At 38.1% G+C, this 18,634-nt stretch overlaps 1 protein-coding gene across 2 annotated transcripts in view; it reads left to right on the top strand.

The window, feature by feature from the left end:
* LOC122794154 overlaps nucleotides 1-18,634 on the top strand; it is a 247,565-nt gene that overhangs the window by 187,273 nt on the left and 41,658 nt on the right. The window lies entirely within an intron of this gene.

The raw sequence follows: 18,634 nt of genomic DNA, 5'->3' as shown, positions 1-18,634 counted from the left end.
TTTCTGGAATTACAACCTGTTGAAATATTGTTATTCAACCATTTCCTGTAATAATTGTAATGAAAAAATAGAAGCAAATGCAACACAAGAACAGAGTTTAAATAAAAGAATATCCTTCATTAGCCAGATCCATTGACATAGAACGATAAAACCATGACTACACTCGAGATAAACCAAGGTCATTTAGTGGCTTGGGTGTCTAGTGGACCTGGCATGGGGAGTATGGTCATGACCATCCTCTGGAGGAGGGGGCAGGATTAAGATTGTCCAATAAGTCCATTCTTTGGAGGAGTGGAAGTAATGCAAATAATAGCCAAGGGGGTAAGTGTTTAGCCACGAAGCCACAAATGTGACAGCCCTCATCTCTAGTGCAAGGGGAAGTGCATTTACAAAAGGTGGGCATAGTGGATTTGATAGTGATGTGGTTTACTTGTGCCACCACACAGGGTAGGGTCAGCGACCATACCAAATATGCTCTACTTGTTGAAATGTTAGTGAGATTGCAAACCAGTGCTGAGGCTGCTTGTCTGACTGCCTCCTAATGCCAGCTCTCATCTGAACTGGGAAATACCCAGGAAAGGAGAGCAAACTGATCTAGCTGGTATGGGGAAGTTTGGTGGTTTGCATGTGCAGTGGCAAAAATAGGATACAGAAAAGGGAAAAAAATGAGAAATCCTGCATTACTACTTTTAATAGCAACCATTTTGGGGTTATGGATCTGTAAAGGAAACAGGTAGAATAAAAGAAAAGAAGGTCATTTAAGACAATGTCTAGATACAAGGTAGGACAGCAATATAGACATTACAAAGAAATGAGTAATTAAATGGGTATGGACGTGCTGAAAATATCCCGATGATGCAAATCTGTGGATTGTTGCAGGCCTGGTGGCAAGATAAAGAGAAGTAAAGTTTGGGATGATTTTAGGACAGGGCAGGTACTAAATGTCCTTGATGCTAAGAGTAGGATGAGCAAATGTTTCAAGGAACTGATACATGAATTTGGACTGCCATCTATAGGGTGGTAGAATTTTACAGGACTGGGGCAGACATCACAGGGAGAACAAGGATGGCCCACAGGGAGGTAGGACTAGGGAGCATAGGAGAGAAGTAGGAAGGGCTGAATAAAGGAAGATGTGGTTCTGTAGATACATGCTTAGTGATGAAAAGAAGTAAAACAGCCAGCACCAATTTAGCAATTACTTGAATAAAAAAGGAAAAGTGCAGCATACAGTAAACGACCTGCGATCAGCAAATGAGAGCATCACATGCAGATTTATTAGCCCCTGACAAGTTATGTTGACTGCAAAGGAAAAATTAATTTCCTTTTCGCAAGTTCTTTCATGCACGTTAATTATGGGGTAGAGGGGAGGGTTTGCTAAACTACTTCGCTTAGAGTCATTTGATGGAATATTGTTGTTCGATTCTCTGCCATATTATGGACACAAATTAAGTTCCCTTGTAAATGGTTTAAGATCTAACACAGTGAATTCAGTGTTAGCATGTCCAGAAGGAATAAAAGTAAACCCATTGAGAAATAACTTAAATTGTAAATTATAAAATTATCAAAATTAGTAATGGAAACGGTAACTGTGTTCAAGAAAAGACATGAAAATGAAAATTCAGTCTATCAGCATTCAAAAAAAAATTCCATGTTGTCAATGACACATAGTGATAACTTTAAACCAAAGTTAAAGGCTGGATGCTCTTAGCTTTAATTTACTCATGATCAAAATTGCTTCATTTAAACCAGGAAAGTTACTGGCATCTAAACAAGATTGCCATCTGCCGATGTAAAAGAAAATTATGCCAGTCCCCTGAAAAGGCTGAGGTTTTGTTCCTAACTAATATGAAAAACTTGTAATTGGAAAAGTTATGACAAAGAGAGGCATATCTAGCCAACACACTGTTGTCATATTTGCTTAAAATGCTATAAACATGTTGCTAAATCCTTCTGTTAAAAGCATTATTAGTTTTGCCGAAATTGAAAGCTGAACATATGGTGCACCTAGCCATGTAGACCACTTTATCTCCCTTTGACCATCCACTTGGAGACCTTTTCCAAAATTTCAGTGTCTAGGTCAGTGTCGATCAAAGGACATTGTCAACAGCGACCACATCTATAAGTTAAAATAGAACAATTATAACAATCCTGTGGTCTCTCTAGTCTCTCTAACATTTTAAAGTTAGATTGTTTCTTAAAGGTAAAAGTAGGGGGATCCTTAAAAAATGCTTTTAAATTCTTGTCACATTGTAATACCTTCCCTCCCATCCTTCAAAACCATTGTGAAAAACTTATATATCCCTAAATGTGAACAAATACCTGTTCATGCCTTCATCTCCTAATTCCCTCTTCTTCACACACTTTCTTACGTCTATCAATTTCTCTCACCTAGCTTTCTCTCTAAATATACCAATTTCCATTTGCTTTCCAATCACTTCATATTGCAATTCCTGTTAGCATTATACTAACTTACTTTTAATTTCTCTATAAACTGCCTAATTTAGTATAATTATTTAAACTGTATTTGCTTTTGTATTATTTTTAAAGACTAAGAAATTATTATTCTTAAAATGTTTTGTAATACTTTGGAGCTTTTCTCCACAGGCATCAGCTGAAAATGGGCTCCTATCCAGTCAAACTTTCCTGTCAATCAAATGTCAGTACATAAAAAACACATACTTAATGATGAAAAGAAGCAAACAGCCAACAAGAATTTATCAATGAAGTGAAAGTTAAGGGAAAGGGAATTCCTGAATGAGAAGACTTGTGAAAGAGGTCAGCATGTGACAAAGCACACAGGTGCTGCAAATGAAGTGTCACCCACAGATGGTTCATCATCCCCTGGGCAGTTATAAGAGGAAAGAAAAATGACAGAAACTGTTGTGGATGCAGGAGAGTGAATGAATTAAGTTTGCGTAGTACCACAATACAAAAGTGACCACCCCCTTTCAAGTGACCACCCCCTTTCAGTCTATCTTGCTGTTTTAAAAATAGTGGCTCTCCACTAAAACTTAACTTTTTAGACAGGAAAATATTAAGTTACCTACATTCACATCTAACTCCTCTAGTGCACACTGCAGAGTTTAGGATAAACCATTTTTTTTCATCTTACCTTTAAGCATCCCTGTGACTAGCACTTGCTCTAAAACCTGCTGGAAAGCACTAGAGAGCCTTAAACTGATACAAGCACTCAACTCTCCTTGTTAATAAGGAGAAATTAATTGTAGGCATTAAACCGCCTATAATTGCAAAGTATCTAGCTAAGGTAAGGAAAAAAACAGCTCTTGTACTTTACAAAAAACCCACCAAACGAGGCATGTCCAAGGGTCAGCTTCCAATGATTTCTCCTGTCCAGCTGGTGAATCTGAGCATACTGGGGCAATGCAGCAATTGCTCCTACCACCCAACACTACAACATGCGAGAGATGCACTTACATAGCCAAACTGGAAACAAAGCTTTCTCCACCCAAGATTGTGCTAAACAGTCAAGAGGAGAAGGTTAACACCCGCACTACACTTCAAGCAACACATAGCCCTTCTAAACTCACACCACCAACACCCACACATAGCAACACTAAACCCTCATATTCAGAGGCCCTTAACAGTAACCTGCCCAAGCAACAAGGACCTTCAAAGCTGAAATGCAAACAAACACCAGTCACAACCAAAGTGTCACATAGTTCACAACACCAGTGTGCCACCCCACAACAGCCCCTAAGGCAAGACAACGCACCTAACACTTTAGTCATAGGTGACTCTGTAGTCAGGGACACTGATGTCCAACTCACCAGGCTAAACAAGGTGAAAATTACAGTCAGCTGCCTGTTGGGTGCCAGGATCTGCCACATAACACATGTACTCAAGTCACTCTACAACAACTACAAATATGACTCTGCCATTGTCCATGTTGGAGTGAATGACTTGAGATGTACCTCTCTGGACTACATGAAAAGAGACATGGAAGAGCTCTCGGATCATGTGGCCCAGGCATGTATGACCCTAGCCCTGAGTAGCGGCCTGCCTTCACCCAGAATGATACCACAGTATAAGGACAAAATGATTGACTTCAACAGTTGGCTAAGCTTCTGGTGTCATTCAAAGGGGATCCAGTATCTGTCTGCCTAAGATGACATGATTGACAGACCACGATGCTTTGCCAGAGATGGTCTGTACCTGTCACCCCTGGGATTCAGGTTACTGGCTAAGGCTCTTGCCACCCCTATAGTGCCTTTTTTAGGCAAATTTGAAGGACAAAACCACCACAATAACAGGTACAAGCATGCAAAATCTGAAGGTAATGCTACTCAACACTAGATGTCTAAACCTCAAAATGCTCTCTCTCGAGGCACTCCAAAAAATGTACAACATCAATATCTGTGCAGTAACTGAGACCTGGTTCAAGGATCCAGAGACCACCCCTGCAATACCAGGCTACAACTCTTACCACACTTTTCGGCCACCAAACCAGGACCGAAACACTAAAGGTGGAGGAGTGTACATATTCACCAAGGATATTCATGCCACCAGGCTAGTTGCAGAACACAATGCATCTGAAATTCTCCAGGTGAAACTAACACTAGGTAAGACTGCAATCCAAATTGTATCTTTCTACAGATCCCTCACCATGCCCCAAGAATCTCACTACACCTTTCTAAACATACTGGAAAATATTAAGATGCAACCAAACACCCTAATACTGGGTGATTTCAACTACCCTGCCATTAACTGGGAAAACTACTCATGTACCAACACCTTTGCCCAATGGTTCATGGAATTCATAAATTCCAGTTCTCTGGATCAACTAATCCATAGTCCCACCAGGGCCTCCAATATCTGGTCATTACCAACATGGGAAATTGATGCTCCACACCTATGATCACCTCCTTGTTGGTCAGGTCTGACCATAAGCTAATCACCCTTGACATCCATATCCCACCCCCACCCCCCCCTGTAAGGAAACCTCCGTAAAAAACTTCTCCAAAGGCATGACACCCATGCAGACAGGAACTGAAAGTTCGAATGCTAAATCCTACACTAAGGCACTGTACGAACACATCCACTCATGCATGAATCGTGCCATCCCAAATATAACCAAGATGCTCTCCTCCAAAAAAAGGAAGCCAATCTGGTGGTTCCCTGCCATAAACAAACTTTACAACAAAAGGAAGAATCTGTTGCAGAAAAGAGGAATATCCCAGGATGCAAAAAACTCCCTTACTAGCCTCAGTAAGAAGTTGAGATCCCTCATAAAATCCTTCAAAGCTAGTTACAAAAATAAAATTGCCAACGATTCCAAAGACAACCACAAGGCATTCTATAGCTAAGTCAAGAATCTAAATGGCAATGCTCTGATCTGCTCTGAGCTACAACAGAATGGCATTAAATATACTGATCCCAAGGATATTGTCAATATCCTGGCAGATTGATTCAGTGTCAACTTCACCCCCCCCTCACCCTCTAAAGGGCCCATCTCAATACCGAAAGATTACCAAATTCCAGTAATAACAGCCGCACATGTGAAAAATGCACTCTCCAAAGCTAATAATTAAGTTTCCATGTGACCAGACAACATCCCGGGCTGTGTAAAACATGAACTACAAAATTAACTGACACCTCATCTAAGTGTCATGTTTAATCATAGCCTCACCTCAGGCTTCCTGCCCACTGAGTGGCACACAGCTACAGTTATCCCACTCCACAAGGGGGGCTCCACCTTGGATCCTGGGAACTACTGCCCCATCAGTCTGATGAGCCTGATCTGCAAGGCCATGGAACATATTATCATGGAACTTATAAACAAAGACATTGGCAACCTTCAAACACTGGACCCCACCCAGTTTGGGTTCTTGAAGTGCCGATCTTATCTTCTGAGCCTGATTGACTTCTTTGAATCAGTCTCCAGAGGTGTGGACGAGGGTAAGGTGGTCCACACAGCCTATCTGGACCTTGCCAAGGCCTTCGCCACCATCCCCCACTCTAGAATTATAGATAAACTTACTAAGCTGGGCATTAATCTCTATATCACTCGATGCATTGCCAACTGGCTTACTGACAGAACCCACACTGTAAAAGTAGCCGACTCCAAATCCAGTTCCTGACAAGTGACAAGTGGAGTACCTCAGGGTTCAGTCCTGGGACCGCTCTTGTTTGTCATCTACTTCTCTGAAGTACAGACCAATACTAAGAGACTCTGGCTAACAAAGTTCACAGATGACTGCAAACTGGGAGCCATTATTAAATCCCCAAAATGATGTGGATATTCTACAAAAAAGCCTTACAGAAACAGATGCTTGGTGCCAGAGCCATGGACTCAAGCTCAATGCCAAGAAATGTATAGTTATCTCCTTTGGGAAAAACATGTACCTGTGAATTACCACATAGGTGGCAGTACACTAAACACCAAAAGTGTGATAAGAGACTTAGGGACACAGGTGGACAGTGGTCTCACCTTCTATAACCACACTGACACAACAGTCAGAAAATCCTTCTGTGTGGCACACCTCATCACTAAGGGCTTTTCGTCCAGAAAAAAGAAGGTCATTGTCCCACTGTACTCATCCCTCATTAGACAGGCTTAAAGCAGATGCCCTATGTTGACAATCTAAAAAACTCCAGCTATACTCTGTCGCATATCGTCTACTCAGAGGCGATCTCTGCTTAACATACAAGGCCATGCCAAACCCAGAGCTGTTGAACATGCTACACGTAAAGAAATCCCAATCCCTCAGAGCCACACACTCCAGGGATCTAAACCTTGTCATCACAATGAACAAAACATGCTGGAGGGATAGGTTCCTGCCTCAGAGACTCCCCAGACTTTATGCCTTGCATGCTTGCTATCAAACAAGCCATTGTCCCAGCCAGTCCATTTGCTTTCCAGCCCACCTCATCTAATCTGTAACTGTAACTGTATCTCTCATCACTTGGTGAGGGGTCTGTCTCTTTCCCCAGAGGAGGTTATACATTTAGTGAAAGAATCTTTGATAGCTAGGTGTCAGAGCAGGAACATTCCAGTGACAGCATTAGAAGGATGCAGTGCTCCTCCTTCAGGCATCACATAGATCTGCTTTCACCTGATTTACATAGGACTCATTGTAATGCCATCACCATCTGTCTTCACTCCTTCAGGCAGGTGCCATTATCATTTAAAGGTGCAAAATAATTATCTGCAGGAGAGGGAAAGGCACATCACTACTTTGATATTCAGAATAATACTACTGGATGGGGGGGGGGGGCTTTTTCTATGCACAATAAACCTACCCCCTTAATTTAAGCTATAGGCTTAAGGCATGGACCTCTAACAAAATGTGCATGAACAAATGACATGGTGCATACTTATTCAGCATTATAAGTGAATGTTGGTGATTAATGTATTGATGTCTGTTTGGTTTAACTACATTGTTACAGGAGTCTGTTATTCCATGTTTACCCATGGCTGATTAGTATTTGATAATATTATTAATCTGTTATTTGAAAAAAAATAAAGTTTGGTTCTGCACAGTGAAAAAATAAACCTCTCTATAGCACCCAATGTGAGCATTCATTCCACATTGAGGGATTACAGCACCTTCTTCCTGATGTGTTTATGGTCTCACACATGCATCCCATGGGGACTACTCAATACAGGTTGGTAGAGCCAAACCCATGTGCCATTTACATTGTACTGCAAGCCTAATACTCTTTTCTCTGAAACTTTTCAGCTTTGCAATGCATGAGATGCTGCTTCCCCAAAAATAGGCATGCCACCATATTCTGTTTACCACCCATCCCATTTTTGCCTCCTCCAGCACTCATATAGTCATGGCTTTATCCACCTGTAACACAGAGAGGACCTAGAAGTAAACTTTATACTAGCATTTTTTTCAGTGGAGAAACCAAGGGAAGCAAGAGAATGGAAGGGTGGGAAGAAGAACCAGACCATTTTAGGATACGAGTGTACAATAAGTGAAAAGGATACATGTGTCCATAAAATAAACAAATAAATTGGCAGATTTAAGAGGAGATAAAAACAACTTTAAATGGAAATGGAAACAACTGATGGTCTATTAGAAAGCAAGCTTTTTTAACCAATGGCACTTCAAAATGAACCTAGTCATCAGCTGTGGGAATAAAACCACAGCTGAACAAATCTGCTAGCATCAAAGACAAGTCTGCTATTTTTTGAACCACTGTTACTGCCTGGGCAGTGGTAGTGCCTGAGTTTGAATAAACTGCAATGCTTATTCATGTAACTCAAAAGTTATCTGCAATATAATTCATAAACAAAGCCAAGACAGGGACATGCTCAGCAATATCTACTCCCTTGGCCATTAAGATCACAGCAGAAACAGCTCCTTTGTTCAACCTAATCTCATGCAGAAGATTCACATTGCACAGTTTACATAGTGACAATTTGCAGCTGACACTAACACTCACTCATTTCACATATCTTCACATATCTTAAAATTTGTTTACAAAATAACAAAAATTGGCTATGTACTGATCAATGTATACATTTTCAGTTAGTTATTAAATATATATATATATATATATATATATATATATATATATATATATATATAGTTACTAAATAACCAAAAACTTGCTAGACTAAGAAGATAAGCGAACTATAAAACAAAAAAATAAAACACGTAGGATGAACTAGTGTTTTAGCACTTTCATCTTTTATTGATGGATAAGACTTCTTCAGAAACAAATACATAAATGCAGTGTAATCAGTTGTACACATTTGATATTCTGTAATTCAAAAAAAAAACTAACCTGTCATAAAGAGATAGAATGTCAAAGGGCCAATCATGAGTCAGCAATAAAATAACCCAACCCATAAAAAATGATGCGATCACCAAGAGATGTCAGCATTAAAAGGTACATTATCATTGTGACTTAATTAACTAATCAAATTAAATTAAATTAAATAAATAAATAAATAAATAAATAAAGGACAATAATAATTTAAGATATTCAGAAATAACAGTATAGGGGAATCACTGAAACCAAAGTAAGCACTAGGGCTGAAATCCAATATTTAAACTGCCAAAGCAACCCAGGAAATCTCTAGAAGTCCACAACTCAGTGTGTCATTCATCTAGCAAAACCCCTGTTCCCCTAGAGTAGTCTTGCAACCAAACAAAACAAAACCACTCTGTTTTTAAAGTAGCCAACACAGTGCACATTTAATATTAATATGTTCATTGAGACCAGGGGCTGAGTCAACTCCCAGCAGGAGCTGCCATTTGAGTTCCTTCATTTCCAGCAGCGCGTTGCAGTCACCATAAATAAATCCAGCTTTTCCAATACCAAGAACTGAAACCCAGAGAAATTCATGCATTTGCTGCTGAAGTTTCCTAGTGCATTAGTGTATCCTTTTTGCGGATAGCTGCCAGGTGTTCCTTAGATCTGTCAGAAAGTTTTCTGCTAGTTTTATCAATGTAGAACTGGTTACATCTTTTGCATATGGCTGCATATAGCACCCACTCTGTGTGGCAGTACATATGCTGCGTAAAAATAACTTTGTAGTTGCAATGTGGGAAGGTGTAAGAGCTGCAGCTTAAAATGTGTTGGCAAACTACACAGTGGCCACAAGTAAACATGCCTGAGGGTCCTTGTGTTAGATCCTGGTTTCCTATTAGAAAAGACAAGTCCCTGTTTTTGAAACTTGCTCTTAACGGAGAGGATTTTTTGTAGGAGAAGGTAGGTTGTTCACCTAAAATAGATTTTAGATCATCCTGGCTGGAAAAAATGTTCCAATTCTTAATGATGATTTCCCACATCACCTGCATGTCCCTACTGACTGGTAATGGAAAACTGCAGAGTTTATCAGTCAGGTTAGTACTGCTGCTGCAGCTGTTGTAGCCACATATCAGTACAGGCGTGTGCTTGATGCGTCTCTCTTGTATTCCCCTGTCCAGCTCTTGTTCTATAATGTGGTCAGGACAGTTTCTTGCTAAGAACATACTTTTGAGGAAATTGCCTTCAGAAACAAAATCCTCATCTACACTGATGATGCGAGAAAGGCGGATGAACTGTCCTCGTATCACATTCTTTTTGGAGAAATGTGGGTGCTGACTATTGTAGTCCAGAAAATTGTTGCGATAAGTGTTTTTACGGTGGATGTTGGATTCCAGACTATTGTTAGACTTGATGATCTTTATGGTAGTGTCCAGGAAATGGATAGTTGCACCTTGTCCAGAGATGGTAAAATCCAAGTATCCTATGCTATTAGTTATCTCCTTGATGCTATGTATATACATATAGGGTCTATATCAGAACATCAAATGATTAAAATCATGACCACTCTAAAGAGCGAAAATGCTGGAAATTGCAGTACAGTGAAGATCAGAATATTTGCCCTTTCCTCAGTGTCTTGGAGTTTGAACATATATTTAGTGGGGGGGGGGTGCAGCCCCCCACTATAATGAGTTCGAGGTCTGGCATTTTCACTCTTTAGAGTGTTCACGATTTTAATGATTCGATGTCCTGATATAGACTCATAACAGAAAGTGCTAATCTTTTCGAGGATTTTACACATTTTATTTGTTTTTACTTGTTTTTATTTGTGTCATTGAAGTTCAACATTTATGCTCTACAGAGTGGTGACTGTACTGGTTCTTTCTAATTTATTATTTATTATCAGTCTACTGTGCGGACCTTTGTCTGTTATTCCTTACCTCTTTGGAGTTACATATATATATATATATATATATATATATATATATATATGTGTGTGTGTGTGTGTGTGTGTGTGTGTGTGTGTGTGCATAGTACCATTTGAAATCAAAGCCTTCACAAAGATCACATCTGCAAACATTCGAATCTCTCCAAAGATCCACATAAAATATGTTATTATAACTTCCGCATACCAACATTTTCTCTTTTTTTCTACCTCACCTCTTTCTATGTATCAACCCCTTTGCTCATTTTCCCATCCTTTTACTTTTTTACCAACTTCCCACTTAGCATTTTTCCCATAAATCTTGATATTTTATTCTGTTGACTTTGACTATGCTTCTTTCCTTCTCATATTAAATTATATTCAAAATCCACAGTAAGCATAAAGATACTAAACCCACAGCTGTTTTTTTACTTTAATTTAGACACCCCCTCACTTTTTATCCCTTATTATTATAATACCTCTTTTCACTGGGTTCAAGTCTTGAACCCCAAACAAAACCAATACTCTTTGTAACAAAATCTTTTTTCATTTCTCTCATAAACGTTACAATTTGATCCTAAATATCCTAATTTACATAAAATTATTGCATTAGTCAAATATACTTTCATTCTAAAACTTAATTTAAACAATCTCCTTAAATTACTTAGTTCTTCTATTTTCTGTAACAAAATCTTCCATTGTTTCTTACACACATCATAACTCCCAAACATTATTCCAGATATTTCAATTTTCCTTTCTATTAAAATACAGTTTTGCTACTTTATCTTTCTAAGGCCTTTACTTTTCTACATCTTTTCTCTTTATTAATATTTAATCCCAAATATCCCATCCATTCTTCCATTTCTAGCTACTTCCACTAACCATCCTGTATTGTCTGCTATAATTCATACATCATCAGTATATAGCATAACTAATTGTATATTTACTTGTCTTTTGCATTTATAGCTTTCTATCTCAAATCCTTCAGTTAATTCTACATTTTTTAGTCATGACTAATACAAACATGAAGTTCCTCAGTGGGCAAACCTATCTCACTCCTTTTGGAATTCTAATTCACTTTTTAACCAGCCATTCACAATTACACTAACTACATTTTTTGGGTCTATATTAGAACACTGATCATTCAAAGTTTTGAGTGTTCTAATATCAAACCCTATGAATCTAAAATTTAAAACATCGAACATTCAGAACAGCAAATTTTTTCCTAGGGGAAAAAAATCTGCTGTTCCAAAACACATACATACAACACAAGCACACCAAACAAACAGCAATCCACACACATACACCTAAACTCTTACACCTAACCCTGCACTAAACTATACATACACCACAAACTATCCACTTACCTTAACCCAAACCCTAACCCTAAGGTCCGTCACTATCGCACAGTCACCTCACCCTAACTCACCTACCCCACCCTAACCCTCATGTCCACACAATCATACACTTACCTGAACCCGACCCGTAACTTTACACCACAGTGCTGAAAATACCAAAGCAACAGAAACAGACAACCAAATTCTTTTCCTAGGAAAAAATTCAGTTTTCTGTTTCTTCAATATTTTCACCGTTCGCAGAAAATGGATCGATATTAGAACACTCAAAATTTTGAATGTTCTGTGTTCTAATATAGAGCCCATTTTTTCATTTGCTGTTTTCACTGCATTCCTGATCTGTTCATAAATCCCATATTGGTTTAGTATATTCCATAACTGATTTTATCAGTAGTATCAAAAACAATTTCTTCATCCAGTTTAAATGCTCCTGCTTCAACGCAGGATGTCTCAGCCAAGTCACTATCCATATCTCCTTTCCAAGTCTCTTCTCATCTATGAAGATTTACTGAAGACTGACCCACTTTAGAAACTAATGTATATGTTGTACATCACAATCTGCTTGACTGTACATTGCACTGTGCTTGTTTACTAATATATATATATATATATATATATATATATATATATATATATATATATATAAGACACTACATTTACATTGCCCTCCACATCCCCCACTTTAATATTCTCCCACTGACACCACACTACAGTGGAGAAAAGGGAAACTCGGCAACAGTCATACTTACGCAAAAGTGCTTCTTCGGTGAAAAGCAGTTAGACGTAAGTATGCCCGGCCGTTTGGATTTCAGTTGTATCTATGGGAACACTAGTAAATCTCAAACTTTTGAAATCTCGAATTTCAAAAGCTCGAGACCATGTAGCCGAAACCCCACATTACTGAAAGACCAGAAGCACGAAATTCAAAATCCCGATGTTAAGGTATTTTGGGTTAGCGCTTCTGGTGTTGCGGTTCAGGTAAGTATGTGTGTGTAAGTGTGTTTGTGAGGAGCTTTAGTGTGTGTAAGTGTGTGCTGTGACTGTGGTGTGTGTGTGTGTGTGTGTGTGTATGTGTGTGTGTGTGTGTGTGTGTGTGTGTGTGTGTGTGTGTGTGTGTGTGCATGTGTGTGAGTTTGCCTTGTGTGTATGTTTGTGCAATCTCAGAGTTAGAATATTAAAGTAGGGGGGTGTGGGGGGCACTGCCCCCCCACATGGGGGGTACAGGGGCAAAACCCCCCTGCTAATCTTTAGTGTAGGGTGGTTTGTTTGGTTATGGGGGGAGGCTGTGTGTATGTTTGTGTGTGTGCTCAATGTAGGTAGTACTTTCGCAATTTTGAATTTCGCGGTTTTAACATTTCGGTAATGTGGAGTTTCGGGCTTATAGTCTTGGTAACTTGGGCTTCGGGATTGTGTAGTGAAACCATATATATATATATATATATATATATATATATATATGTATATATATATCTACTTCTAAATTTCAGAGTTTCAAAACTTCAAATTTCTTATGGTCAAGACCATAAGATTGAAGTTTTGAAACTTTTTTTTACATTTTTGCAGGGGGCAAGCCCCCTGCTCCCCCCACACCCCCTGCTATTTAAATATACCAACTCCGATATCACACTACAGAGAGTAAAATGGTAAATATACCATTCTGTCCTGTGCATTGATCTCCATTTTAACAGTCTGAAGTTTCAAAACTTTGATCTTATGGTCTCAGCTATAAGAATTTAAAAGTTTTGAAACTTTGAAATTTAGAAGTAGACCCAAACACACACACACACACACACACACACACACACACACACACACACACACACACACACACACACACACACACATACACACATACACACATATATATGGGTCCACTTTTAAATTTTGAAATACCAAAATCTCAAGTTTTGAGATACCGAACTCAAAACATTGAGATATCGGTATCTCGAAACTTAAAAGTGAACAAAATAATAAAAAAAGACAGCTAAAATAATGTTAAAGACAGCTAAAATAATGTTTTTGCAGGGGGCAAGCCCCCTTGCACTCCCCACTCCCCCCTACTTAAATATACCAACTCCGAGATCGTGCTACAGTGAAAAGAATGGTAATGCGCCCATTCCACTTACCATTCTCTTCACTGTAGCTCAGTCTTGGAGTTGGCATATTAAAGTAGGGGGGTGTGAGGGTGCAGGGGGGCTTGCCCCCCTGCAAAAACATTCTTTTACTTTTTTTTTTCACTTTTAAGTTTCGAGATACTGAAATCTCGATGTTTTGAGTTCGGTAAATCAAAACTCAAGATTTTGTTTTTTCGAAATTTAAAAGTGGACCCATATATATATATATATATATATATATATATATATATATATATATATATATATATATAGACATATATAGACAGTATTACTATTTAACTATTCTGAACTACTCTGTTATTGCTTACATATCTGTACTTTTGTTTGGGAAATATTTAGCATTTCACCTGGGCTGTTATTGAATTTTTTTCAATACATGCATGCACTGCCCTAGTAAATAAATGCAAATAAAATAAATACGATATCAGAGGCCTTCTACACATCATACCCTATGATTGTATCATTCTGCTGCACCTCTTCTTTAATACTGTATACCACTTCTTTTGTAATCATCAACGTTTCTGTAATCTGTCTTCTTTTATTATCACATTCCCATTCTTTCCATACCATACGTGATGTTCTCTCTAACCTTGTTTGAATTATTCTGTTTGTAATGTTATAATCTATCTTCTTTAATGTGATTGGCCTCCATTTTTTAATCCTCCCTATCCCCTTTCTTTCAAATAAATTCAATCAAACCATCACAAATAATTTCAACAGCAAAAGCTTTTTCTTTACATTCATTCAAAAACTTCAAAAAACACTTTTTCATCTCTTTAGAATATGAGTAATCTGTTCCATCTAATCCTGGTACACATATCTCATTAACTTTTTAAAGAGTGTTTTCTGACCCGTCTACTGAATTGTTTTATTTATTTCTTCATTTATCTTATCTCCCAGTCTGTACCCATCTGTTATCAATAAACTCCCCAATCTCATGTACACTTCATAGAGTCATTCAAAGTTTCTTTTCCAGCATCAATCCTAAATTGTACAAAGGTCTTTTTTTTCTTCAGCTCTTTTTTCTGACCAGAAAGTACAAAATAATTCCATGAAACCTGCTGGCTTTACCTTTATTACCCTACAAAAACATGCCCATCCCCTACCCATTCACAAAAATAATGTCACAAATGTCTTTCCCTAATGAAATAATCAATCTTGTATATGTTGCCTAAGTCCATGACAACATTGTCTCATATGTCATATCTATTTGATGGCTTTTTCAGTTTTACCCAGTAGCCTTACTGTATACTGTCTCATCTGCTTAAGTTTCTTTTTACTGTATTCTAAGTACTGTATCATTTCTACCACTACTGTTGTAGAAGTATTTTTTTCACTTAACTCTTCTTTCTTTTCCTTTCATCTTTCCATTCCCATGGTCTATGATTCTTCCTCTACTCCAGCTCCTTGGATTTAAATCATAATATCTCTCCATGACACTTCTTTCCTTTCTTCTGGTTCATCTTTAAATAATATTCCATGTAGTACTCCATCCAGCAACACTCCAGACAGAAGGGTTGTTACTTTGATCTGTCCTTCTTGTGAATCTGAGACTCCATCATTCTCACTTCTCCCAAATAACCACTGTTGAAACAAAAACTCTGAATATGCAGACACTTTATTTGCTCTTCTTTTTGTTTTGCTTTCTGACTCACATACCTCATTCATATTGAGACTCATGGGTTTTCTCCCAGCTGTCACTTCACTAGGAATGAGAAAACTTGTGTCACTTCCATAAATGAGTAGGGAAAAATTCCCCAATGGGTTGGTCAAATGCTTCCTAGTAGTATAATTACCACCTCAGGTCTCCACTTGAAAGAGACCACTAGCCTAGTAGGACGAGCCAGGTCAAAAAAGAGCAATAAGAAAGATAAATAAATAAAGGCTTTCAATGTTGGGGGGGGGTAGCTCATCTAAATAAAGTTCCAATAAAGTCTTTGATGTAAAAATTCCTGTTGGATGAAACCCTTAACTAAGGATTACATTATATTATACTCCAGTGGTTGGCTCCTGTTCTTATTGTCCTTCAATGCATTGTTTTTGTGGTTAGTAGTGTGTGGTAGGTGCACATACATTTTTTCTGCTTGATTATAAGTTCATCAGCTATACTTTGTGGTAAATATTATATAATAAATGACAAGTAAATGCCTTTAGGACAAACTGTTGTTTACTCTGTGGATGAGCCCTTGCCCTTTTTATATTTTTCTTAGTCCAAGCAGCTAGAAGAACCAACCAAACCAAAATCAAGAAGATCAGTCTTGCATCCACCAATGATAAAGCTTGCTGAGCCTAAAATCAGTGAGCGGACCTTTGACCTCTTCCTCCTCATCAAATCTGCATAGGCCAAGGGGACCATGTGGTCTACTATGGTTAGATTTCATCAGGTGACATTAGCCAACCTCATAATAATGCAAAAGGAGAAAGAGAAAGAAAGAGAACCTCAGGATGATGGTGTTGTTCTCTCTCAGCCATTGTTGCACAGCCTCCAGTTCTCTTCAACTGACCAACTTAATTCCATTCAAATGTACCAACTCAAAGGTCCTCTTTGTCCTCCACTTAGCTCCACTTTCACAGTCTGCTTATACTCTGATACTTTACTCAATCTCTATGGTCTTTCATATCTACTATCCACGTCACTGTCCTCCAAAGCACCCATACTGCCACCTGAGTAGGGCCTTTCCTTTCAGCTTTTAAGAGACAATCGATCTGTGGCCTCATTTTCTCCACTCTCATAACTAGCAGTGACCAGTTGGCTTTCCAATAAGTACTCCACACACATGACTTAAGTTGGTGACTCACTATTCCTGTCATTGCCTTTACTCTGTCTCCCAGCTTCCATGACAGATTGCAATCCTGTGCTTGGCATCCTTTTGTTCTATTATGTGGTTGCACTGACTACACTCAGTTCTCTGTTCTGCTGAACACCAAGGCATTCTCCCTTAATTACTTTAGTGTACACATGACCATTCTCTGTTAAGTCCTGATGCCAATAGGCATTCTCATTCTATTGTATTTTTAGAATTGAATGGCACATTATTTTCACTAATACCCTTTTTTTCCTCATGTTTCAGATTATTTATTTTTTTATATTATTTTATTTTACATTTGTTAACCGGGAGGGTCCGACTGGACACAGGCCCATTTTCAGCGGAGGCCTGGGGAGAAAAGCTCCATGTTACACTATTAGCATTTATACATTTCTATGCATTCTTAATGGCATATTTAGGTGTTACAATATATCAAAGTAGTACAAAAATGAAGTTACACAGCATGTAATGCACCTAGTAAAACAAACAATTAGTAGATGACTAAAATGATTTTTTTTCTCATATACATTCTTATTCACATATACATTTATAATTCACATTTGCGTAGACATATATATATATATATATATATATATATATATATATATATATATATATTCACACCCACACATCAAAAAGTATAGGTATTGAGGTAAGACCAAGATGAAAGATGAAGAGATCTAATAAGGTATATACCTTATACAGATCCATTGATACAGCTGTACTTGCTGATGAGACACTGAAGTTGATAGATCTGCCACTGCATTTACAGGGAAATCAGTGCACAGTATACATTTACAGGAAATCAGTGCACAGTATACATTTACAGGGAAATCAGTGCACAGTATACATTTCCTCTGTACCATTTCTGTGAGTTACCACCCCTTCATTCTATAAGACTGACACAAATATAAAATATGGCTTGCCTGGGGTCTCTGTTGTTCTTCTCGCCTGAAGGGACTTTTCTACTTGCCAGTCATAACCAAGTGCTCACTGCAACAGCTCTCTTAACCTCCATAAATGCAGTTGGATAAGTCCCTTTACCCCCTTCCATTGGTCCTATAATTCTAATGTTATCCATCTGTGACCTATTTTACAGCCAGCTCATCCTGTTTATTTGACAATGCACCTACAGTCACTTCACAACTTCAAAGTAGAATTCCAGCCTTTTACAATATTCATCCACTTCTGAATCTATAATTTCTATTCTGTCCACAGTTTTCTGAAACATTTTTTGTTCAATCCTTAGATTGGTCACCTCATTCTGCAATGTTCTCATGTCAAGTGACAGCATATCCAGCATATGACTGTTGCATGGTACACTTGATAAACCTGTCTGTATCCAAGTACAGAACATTGGCAAAATTCAATTTTAAATGAGCATAAAGTTCAAAATTCACCACTATCATACTGAAAAAAAATGCACTGAAGATTTTTAGAGCTCAAAAGCTATGACACTATTTTGCTTTAAGCAAACAAATGCCTCCATTCTATAGACATTGGAGCAGGGCAACTTCAGTGTTATCATTTGTAAGATGACAACAGAAAATGCCTAAAGGTCAAAAACAATTAATGACCAAAATAACTATTATAAAGATGAGTTTCTTCAGCATGCACGAAATTTGGATTTACAACAAAGAAAAGGAAAACATAGCATGTAAGGTATACATTTCCTTCGTAGGTTGT

Source organism: Protopterus annectens, chromosome 2.part1 (genome assembly GCF_019279795.1).
Source record: "Protopterus annectens isolate FY-2018-M chromosome 2.part1, PAN1.0, whole genome shotgun sequence".
Taxonomy (NCBI): domain Eukaryota; kingdom Metazoa; phylum Chordata; order Ceratodontiformes; family Protopteridae; genus Protopterus; species Protopterus annectens.
The sequence above is the reverse complement of the archived record's forward strand: the minus strand, read 5'-3'. Positions and strand labels throughout refer to the sequence as shown.